The sequence below is a fragment of the Octopus bimaculoides genome, chromosome 2 (assembly GCF_001194135.2).
Source record: "Octopus bimaculoides isolate UCB-OBI-ISO-001 chromosome 2, ASM119413v2, whole genome shotgun sequence".
Taxonomy (NCBI): Eukaryota; Metazoa; Mollusca; class Cephalopoda; order Octopoda; family Octopodidae; genus Octopus; species Octopus bimaculoides.
The window spans coordinates 166,933,977-166,943,976 of record NC_068982.1 but is presented as its reverse complement, the minus strand read 5'-3'; the positions used below and the strand labels follow the sequence as shown (position 1 = coordinate 166,943,976).

Sequence of the window (10,000 nt, the reverse complement as noted above, 5' to 3'; positions counted from 1 at the left end):
TATATCCCGAGTAGTATGGAGTTGGATATGAAAAAATCAGCAGCAAATATGAAGGTTTTTCTCTGTACGAGTACCGCATAAAAAAACCAGCATGAGTGAAAAACGGAGGAGTGGAGGATTCCGCTGGATGCTTTTGGAAAAGGATGAAAAGGATCAACTGTAGTTTGGGATGCGAAAGAAATCGTAGGCTATGCGATATACAGTGTATGGGATGCGAGAGAACTTACAGGCCAGGTCGTGCGATGCAAGGAGGATTCTACACGTTTCCCATGATAATGTGGCATTAGTTGTAGTGCTAAGCGAAAACCATCCAGTTTGTAAGTGGAGTGGTTTCCCCCTCAGAATCGTAAACCTCGTTCTGTGTGTGAATTGCTGCAGTGAAGCTATGAGTGAAACATTTGGGTAATTTGAGTCTATGAAAGACAGATTGAATTCTCTGACAATGAAATATGAAATATGAAGGGTATAAAAATATAAAATAATAAAACCCCGTTACCACCACTATCCGACCATTTATGATTGTAACTGTGAGTGACATTTTCATTTAGTATCAGAAAACGGATCTGGGGGTCATGGTTCATTGGTTTGTTATTTAATTTTCAGCATCGATTTTGGAATCTCGTATGCAACGTTCCTGGCAATAATATATCATCTTATGTGAGTTTTCTCTAGGTATTCATTTCGCCATGATACACATCGAGTATTAAAACGCAATTTATTCTTTCGTCAGTATCTGAAGACCGTTTCGTCTAACATTTGTAACTAAATATGCTATTAAACACATTGAAACGCTTGATTTGAACTGGTTTGAATTCAAGATTAAAGCGCTGGCATTTTAATAACCATACCCACTCAGCTATTGAGAAGTGAACAAATTAATCTTTATACCATACTACATGGTATAGGTCTAATACCAAATAGTTATGTTTGATACGGAAAATTGTTGTGGTTTATTATGACAAAATGAACTTAACGGGTGAACTCGGGAATATAAAAAAATATATAGATAAAATAAAATAATATGTATATATATATATATATATATATATATATATATATATATATATATATATATATATATATATATTCAGAAAGGCTTTCCCATCTTTAGGTTTAGTTGTGCAGAGTCTGAAATGGAATCACTGTTTAACCCCTAATTATCTTTTGGTAAAGGGATTTCCTTTCGACCTTGCTATATAGCGAGTAAAAATATCACGTTTGCATATATCCCTCCCCTTCAAAAACACGAGAGAGCGAGCGAGTAAGAGAGAAAGAAAGAAAGAGAGAGAGAGGGGGGAGAGAGAGAATGGGTGGAGAATGAGAAATAGTGAGAAGGGGAAGTGGCGTGAGAGAGAGAGAGAGGGAGAGAGAGAGAGAGGGAGAGAGAGAGAGAAAGTAAAATCGAAAGCTATGTGTTTTTGGAGTAGTTTTTGAGTTTTTGGGTGTAGAAATATAAAACCTTCTGCCTTCTTTATTTCCAAAGTGTGTGACAAACGCGGTTAGGACGTTGCATGGTCGTAGAAATCTGCCACATATACGTGATTAGTAAATATATTTAGTTTCTTGTTTCTCGCGCCGTGGAAAAATAACTTAAAATTCTTTGCGTGAGAAATTGCTGAAAGAAACTAGGAAATAATCGTTGTTACTGATGATGTTGTTTTTGATGTTATTGTTGTTGATGTTGATTATGCTGATGATGGTAGCGGTTGTAGTGATGATGACAATGTTAATGACAATGTTAATGACTATGATGATGGTGGAAGTAATTTAATCGACCTCAGCACTTTTATTTATTTTTTTACTCCACTCCACAAGAACGAAAGGCAAAAAGCACCTCGGTGGGTCCTGAACTTCGCCTTCCATCCTTCCGGAATCGAGAAAATAGAGTACCTGTCGGTTTTTCGAGTCGGTTCAATTGATCATACCTCAATCCTCAAATGAAAATTTTAAAAATGTATGGCTTTGCGCCAACGTTAAAAATTAATACTATTAAGGAGCGGTAAATGCCAGGAAAAGTATTGTAACTGACTAAAGGCTTAATAGTAAATGCATACAAATGAGGGCATGTTATTCACACAGGGATGAGAAACCACCATCTAGACTCTTCACACAACCTCGACGACCAGGCTGAAGTATCTTCTGCTTCAGGTATTTCAATTTGAACCTCATGAAAGTGCATGTGAGATTCTCAGATGTCGGATAAGGCGAGAAGCAATCCACGTCCTCTTGGGTGCACAATTATGGTGTGTGTAGAATATTATTGCAGTTTTAATCAATAATCTGTCATTTAAGTGTTCTTTAAATTCGGACACAGGTACTCTTAAAAGATACTTGCCCAAGGTACCACGCCGTGGGACTGAACCCGGAACCATGTAGTTGGAAAGCAAGTTTCTTAGTAAAACCTACATATATTGTGACCTTTGATCTAAAACGACCAAACGAAAATGTTGCAAGGGGAGAGAGAGGGAGAGAGATAGGAAAGAGAGAGTAGAAGAGAGAGAGAGAGAAAAAGAGGGAAAGAGAGAAAGAGAGAGAGAGAGAGAGAGAGAGTGAGAGAGAGAGAGGAATACTGAAAGAAAATGTTTGGAGAAAGAAAGAGAAAGCAACAGACAAATGGATGGAAGCAGAATTAGTGATATGTAAGAGGATGTGTAGAAGCTAAGAAGGGCAGAGGGACAATGGAGGTACACATACACACATTCACACACATTTAGAGAGAGAGAGAGAGAGAGAGAGAGAGAGAGAGAGAGAGAGGGAGAGAGAAACAGTCAGACAGACAGATAGATAGATGGAGAGAGACAGAAAGAAAGATAGATAGATAGATAGATGGAGAGAGAGACCGAGATATCCTATAAGTAACACAAACGCACATAAATTGAGGGAGAGGGAGAAATTATTATATAATTACAGCGACAGACAAAAAAACACAGCGGCACGCAGTGCGAGGAATAGAAAGAGAGAAAGGGGGGAAGGGCGAGGGTAAGAGAAAGAGATAGATAGATAGAGAGAGAGAGCGCGAGACAGGCAGACAGATAGACAGAGAAAGAAAAAGAGAGAGGGAATGTGGTGGGGTGTGACAACACATACAGATTTGGGATCTATTTTAAAACGGGGGCCACATTTTTCATTAATGTTTTACGTAGTGTTTTTGGTACCGAAAGACTTTCAAACTTCGTATACTTATCTATTTTGTGTTATAGAACAGAAAAAATATTTTTGTATTCGAATTTATTTCATGTAAAAAATTGTCTTATTTCGATAATACATTTACTCCTTTGGCTCATTAAGCGATGTAAAGCGTATTTAATCTCCATACCTTCGTTTTATTTGCTTTTTTCATTTTAAATTTGCTTTAACCCTAACCCTAACCCTAACCTTAGGGTTAGGGTTAGGGTTAGGGTTAATTGTTTCAGAATCGTTTGTTTGTGTAGTCGGCACTTAATGTATATCGGCTGAATGGACGTCAGTGATTGGTTGAAATTACAGAAATACGACAACTTTAACATGGAATAAGTTATGGATTTCTTTTTTTTTTTAAGAAGACTAAGAGAAAAAGATATTTTATATGACACATTCTACCAGTGTTCCAAGTTTCAAAGTGTTTCGTTAATAAAAAATGTGGCCCCCGTTTTAAAAAAGATCCCAGATTTGAAATTTACTCGATCAATTCTTATTCACGTTCCCGATAACAATTAGTCTGAGAGTAGCGTTTTGATTATTCTAACCAGCCCACAGGACTATATCAATGTTATATAAGTATTTCCTCATGGGATTTCGTTGAAGAAATAAAGACTGTTATAATAACAATGTAGCAAGGAGATAGCTGTTAAAACATGTACACGTGTTTTGGCATTCGTGTTGGGCTTATAATACACATAAGTAGACATACACGTTCGATACACGTGTATATAGATGTGAACGCAGCGTGGGCGAATGACGAAGAACTTCACATCCCAATCACGAGGCTCCAAGTTCAGTTCCATTGAGTGGCATCTTGAGCAAGTGTCTTTAAGATCGACCCAAACCATATGAGTGAAATTGGGTAGACGTAAACTGCGTAGCAACCCGGTGGATGGGTTATCTGTAATTTAAGGTTTAGCTTAGTCACACTGCATTCTGCTGATTCTGCTTGAGAATTACGTTAAAGGTACAAGTGCCTGTAGAGTACCGTTTACATGTTAATTCAATGAACTGCTAGCTCAGAAAAAGTGAATACTCATTGTCGAATCCGACGGAGATCCGTGTACATAGACACACTCACACGTAGACGTACAGTTGAATATACTAAAATCCGTAGAATCTGTGGAAATTAGTGATGTTCTGTGTTGGGAAGCAATAATAGGGATAATTTAAAGAGTGGAATAAATTTATTATGAAAATTAATTAAAATAGAATGTGGGTAATGTATTGGGGTGTGAATCTAATCTTAGCAGCAGCACCTCGACATCTCCAGACAGTTGTGCTTATATAATTATATTATGACAGTTTTTGTGTATATGTTAGAGTTTCATTAGATTTGCGAATGAATAGTACAATGAATTATGGTAAAGTGTAGAGTTACATCCAAGAAGTTAAGTTATTCCATGCGTGTATTCGTATGTACGTATGAGTATGAGTTATGTCTGTCTATTTTGTACGTATTTTCAAACATTTTAGCTACTTTCATGTAAAAAATTGCGTATGGTATGTGGGAATGATTGAGCGATGTGCGAATGCGGATATCTTTATAAGTATAGAGGCAATAATGTGCATTTATAGAGGTGTGAATGTTAATACTGATCTCCAAAGTGCATTATCGCCTTTCTTCATTACTTCCACCTAACAAATCACCTAGTTCCGGGAGGGAAATTAACATATTTCAAAATCATTCATCCTATATCCGGCGAGCTGGCAGAATCGTTAACAAACTGGACGAAATCCTTAGGGGTATCTCGTCCGTCTGCACGTACCGAGTTCAAATGCCGCCGAGGTCGACTTTGCTTTTCATCCTCTCTAAGTCTTTAAAATAAGTACCAGTTGAACACTGGAGTCGATTTAATCGACTTACTCCTCCCACCGAACTTACTGGCCTTGTGCCAAAATTTGGAACCAATATCAACGCAATAAATAAGGCGGCGGACAAAATGCTTAGCGGTATTTCTTCCTACTTTACGATCAGAGTTTTAATTCTACCGAGGTCGACTTTGCTTTTCAGCCTTTCGGGCTAGATAAAATGAGTATCAGTTGAACACTGGGGTCGATGTAATCGACTTACTCCCTCCCCGGAAATTGCTGACTTTGAAACCAACATTGATTTGAAACCAACATTGATTTGAAACCAACATTGATTTGAAACCAATATTAATACACTACAAATAAGGCGACGAACTGGCATGAGTCGTTAGCTCGCCGAGCAAAATGCTTAGCGGCATTTCGTCCGTCTTTACGTTTTGAGTTAAAATTCCACCGAGGTCGACTTTGCCTTTCAGAGTCGATAAAATAAGTATCAATTGTGCATTGAGGTCGGTTTAATCCCTCTACCTAAATTATTGACCTTGTGCTAAAATTTGAAACCAATATTAATGCTACAAATTTAGGTCCCAAAAGAATCATCTTTGAAAGAAGAACCTGTGAATTACACAAACTATACAAATTTAGAATATAAAAATGTAAGGTTTACTCTTTTACTCTTTTACTTGTTTCAGTCATTTGGCTGTGGCCATGCTGGAGCACCGCCTTTTGTCGAGCAAATAGACCCCAGGACTTATTCTTTGTAAGCGTAGTACTTATTCTATCGGTCTTTTTTGCCGAACCGCTAAGTTACGGGGACGTAAATACACCAGCATCAGTTGTCAAGCGATGTTGGGGAGACAAATACAGACACACAAACACATACACACATTTATACATATATACGACGGGCTTCTTTCAGATTCCATCTGCTAAATCCACTCACAAGGCTTTGGTCGGCCCGAGGCTATAGTAGAAGACACTTGCCCACGGTGCCACGCAGTGAGACTGAACGCAGAACCCTGTGGTTCGTAAGCAAGCTACTTTCCACACAGCCAGTTTACAAATGACTAAGATGTTATTTATAATGTTCAGTCATCAAGATACAAACATACAAGCAAAAATGGATAATATATTTACTTCTTGTATTAGATAGCATCTAAATATCAACATACGTTTCAGTATCTCTTAAAACTCCATCGAACTTAACATAACATAACTCCGTTTTCTTTTAAATTCCTGTCTTAATGCACCAACTTCTTTGACATAAGAATAATTTAATCAACAGCTAATACGCACCATACTCCTCCATTAAATAACCGAATGAATTCAAGAGTTTCTATTAGAATTGTATAATTTTAGTTAATACTAACATATAACCTCCTTCCTCTATTTCAACCATCCTTCTATCAACGTGTTTCTCCTTTTCTCTCTGCCCTATTGTACTTATATAAACACAACGTTTAATAGAATTAAAAATAGACTAAATAAATAAAATAAAATAAATATAAGTTACATTTACATCTCACCAAAACATCTTTTATACAGCTAAAGTTTGTGTGTGTGGAGAGGAGATGGTAGAAGACTGGTTTCAGACATTAAAATTAAAGCAATGCTCAAGTACCACCACCTACACTATTCCTTTCTCTTTTCGTGTTTTCTCTTCCGTATAAATATTGGGGATTGCCCCACACAGAAATTGCGGGGGCTATTCAGAAGTACTGCAAGCTCTTCTGAATCCATCGCAATATTGGAAACCCACCCGTATCTTCAGCAATATCTCAAGGTTATATATTTTACCCCTTAGCTTGTGCCCTGAGTGGGTCAGCGGTGCAATTAATGAATCTTCGCCTGCGGAGGGATTCTATGTAAGATCCCTTGTCAACTGCAGCCACCTTGAGCTGGTTTCAGCTAACATGCCTATTTCCTGGGTGGCTGGAAAGTCTCAGCAATTGACTTCAGTAGGAAGTGAGGCCAAGTACCATCCATTAGCAAGTGTCCTGTTCATCAAGTGTCTTGTCCTGATATTTGATTTTCTTTAGCTGACAAGAAATGTTGAGTCTGTCCTTCCAGGGCACTGTAAGCTCAACCACGATGAACCACTTTTAGGGACGAGATGCATGTCTAGCTGAAGTGATGTTGCCGTTAGCATCCCAGGGAAGACGAATCTGCACTTCAGGCCCATTTGCATCTCCCAATCTGAGGCAGGATGCAAAATAGAAAACGGATCCCCTCCTGTCGTCTTAGGAGCCTTGTCACCTCCCCTTAGGAACCTGATACTCATGAATGGTGTTGGATGCTGGTTGTTGGCTGTGATCCTTTGCAGGGTATCCAGTCAAAATGCGGTTCAAAGTGCAAAGAGTTGCTCCACACTAATTTCTATCGCTGTCTTCCTCTTTGCCAAATATTTTTACAAGTGCACTCGTGCTATCAATAATGATAGCAAATATGTTAATCGCATTTCGATTGAAAATGATAATGAAATAGAATTAAGATATAAAATAGATATAAAATAAGATATAAAACTCTACTTATGTACATATGTCCATTACACATTCACAAGTCATCTTCTGTCTTCTCTTTTCTCTGCTTTGATCAGGTAGAGAGCAACTAAGGTGCTAGTTTTGTGTTTGATCGTTGCTATGGCTACAAGAAATATTACTCTACAGTGTAGTTTCATCTTAGGCAGCTTAACTCCTTAATCTATTCTCCATTTACGGCCAGCAGAAAGATAAATTGCTGTAGACCCAACCATTGTCATTCCCTTTCACCCTGCCACTAACACAGTGTTTGGATTTAGTGTTCGTTGGTCTTTTAACCAGTCTCTCTGTTATGTCTCAAGCTACTGCTATCTAGCACCTTCGGATAATCTCTACTCAACCGCTACTCGTCTGCTACTCAACAGCTATTCCACTGTCAGTCTACTGTCAGTCCACTCCTACTACGGTCAGACTACCTCTATTTATATGTCTTGGTCGAGCATACTTCTTCGCTTGGGGGCGTCGATACAACACTCTCTTTCCGCCGAACATGCTCGACTCACAAAACACTACTTGCAGCCTCTAACGAGCAACATCAACCTAATGTCTTTAAGTACAGTGCTTTCCTGTTCCGTCTCCTCGTATCTGACTCTGCAATAGGCAAGTTCGTTTGCTGCCACACGGAACTTTAAACTTTATGGAACGTGAAGAGTGGGAGGAGGATATTCTTCATCTTCTCATAGAACATGACTTGGGCCCAGCCTGGAGAGAAGCATGCGGGAGAACATTAAAAATTCTTATGACATCGTTTTTGGAGTGGTCAGCACGTCTATAAATGATGTATCAGCTATAACACAATGCTCTACATCGCATGTCATCAGGTATTAGGGTAACACAAATTCCCTTAATTCGGGATTCCACTGAATGGTTGTAGGGCTACCGTAGATGGTGTTTCTGTAAGCGAAGATGTGTTGGTAGTGCAGAACTCTAGAAGGGAGTTGTTGGTTGAGAGTAAGCATAACTTTTCCCGGTGTCATTTTTTATTTGTTAATTGGTTTTTCCGTTGGTTCTCCATGTCTACATTTATACACCTGTTTATCTTTACCTCTACAATTATGGAAAATGGAAAATATAGGCAGACAGACAGAGAGATAACCAGATATATACCGCCACACATTCATATATGCATTCGTGTGTTCGAAGAATACATTTTTATCCTTGGAGAACCTAATTAGAATAAAACGGATACTACGAGGGAACTAACAGACATATTGACTGGAATGTGGTATCTGTATACTTCAAAGACAAGAGGAAAACAGTAAAATAATCTGCTGTTAGATTACATTGTTAAAGCTTTGGATAAAATGCTTGAAGATATTTGTCCTACCTCTTTACGTTTTGGATGCTCAGGAATGTCCGGTGAACTTGTCTGTATTGAGCTAAGATTAAGGTAAGATAATCCCTTACAAAATATACTTGAATGAATGGCATTTTCTCTCGAAAATTCTCTGCTAAGAACATAGTGCTTCTCAAAAAGTCATTAATATTTTTCTCTGAAGCTTTCCAAATTAGAGTCAGATTTCCAGTTAAATAAGTTTTGGTTATTTCATAGTCTTAAATAATCAGACAAAAAGCTTTGCGATACTCATTTTGCCTCTTTGCATTCTGGATGCTCAAGAAAATCTAGAAAAATTGTTTGTGTCTAGCTGTCAGTATGGTGTCTTGAAAAATACCCGAAGAAAGGCAACAATTGTTACGAAAATATCATGACAAGTACATAAAGCTTGTTGAGAAAATCCCTGGGGATCATCTGTTGACCCAACTGAGCGAGGAAGGAGTCTTTATTGGTTCATAGTTTGTCAAAAGTCGCTCGTCCCTTTCTAGTTCTATTGAGACTTCCTCACATTGGAGTTGTACTTCTTTAGATAGCTCCCTAATACTGTCTAGTAGTCTTTTTAGATAGTACCATGCCATAGAATTGTAGTCGTTATTATAGACAGTTCGTTCACACGTCTTTACGTTTCGAGTTCAAATTCCACAGAGAACGACTTTGCCTTTCATCATTTCGGGGTTGAAAAAATAAGTACCAGTTGAACACTGGGGTCGATGTATTCAAGTAGCCCCCTTGCCCCAAGGTTTCAGGCCTTGTTCCTATGGTAGAAAGTTTATTATAAATAGTTCTAAATATTCGTTGTGCTAAATTCAGATTACTATTTGTTATATAAATATTGATTTTTTTCTCTGGTGCTATGCCAAAAATTAAGATCAACGCTTCTACATATGTTTAGTTGTTATGTTATTAACCCTAACAGAATAAAAATCAATGTCCTTCCCTTCAGGAACTGAGCCCTAGAATATTTCATAAGATCTCGACCATCGCAGTTAAACTTCAGTTTATTGCATGTAAGACTAGAATTTAATCTATAGCCATTTAATAGTTCGAGCACCTCTGAAGACTTTTTTCCGTGACGGGATATGGAATAAAAAATACAAATTGACAACACACACACACACACACACACACACACACA

At 38.0% G+C, this 10,000-nt stretch overlaps 1 protein-coding gene across 1 annotated transcript in view; it reads right to left on the bottom strand.

Moving 5' to 3' along the window:
- LOC106872973 (lysyl oxidase homolog 4) overlaps positions 1 to 10,000 on the bottom strand; it is a 112,649-nt gene that overhangs the window by 37,894 nt on the left and 64,755 nt on the right. The window lies entirely within an intron of this gene.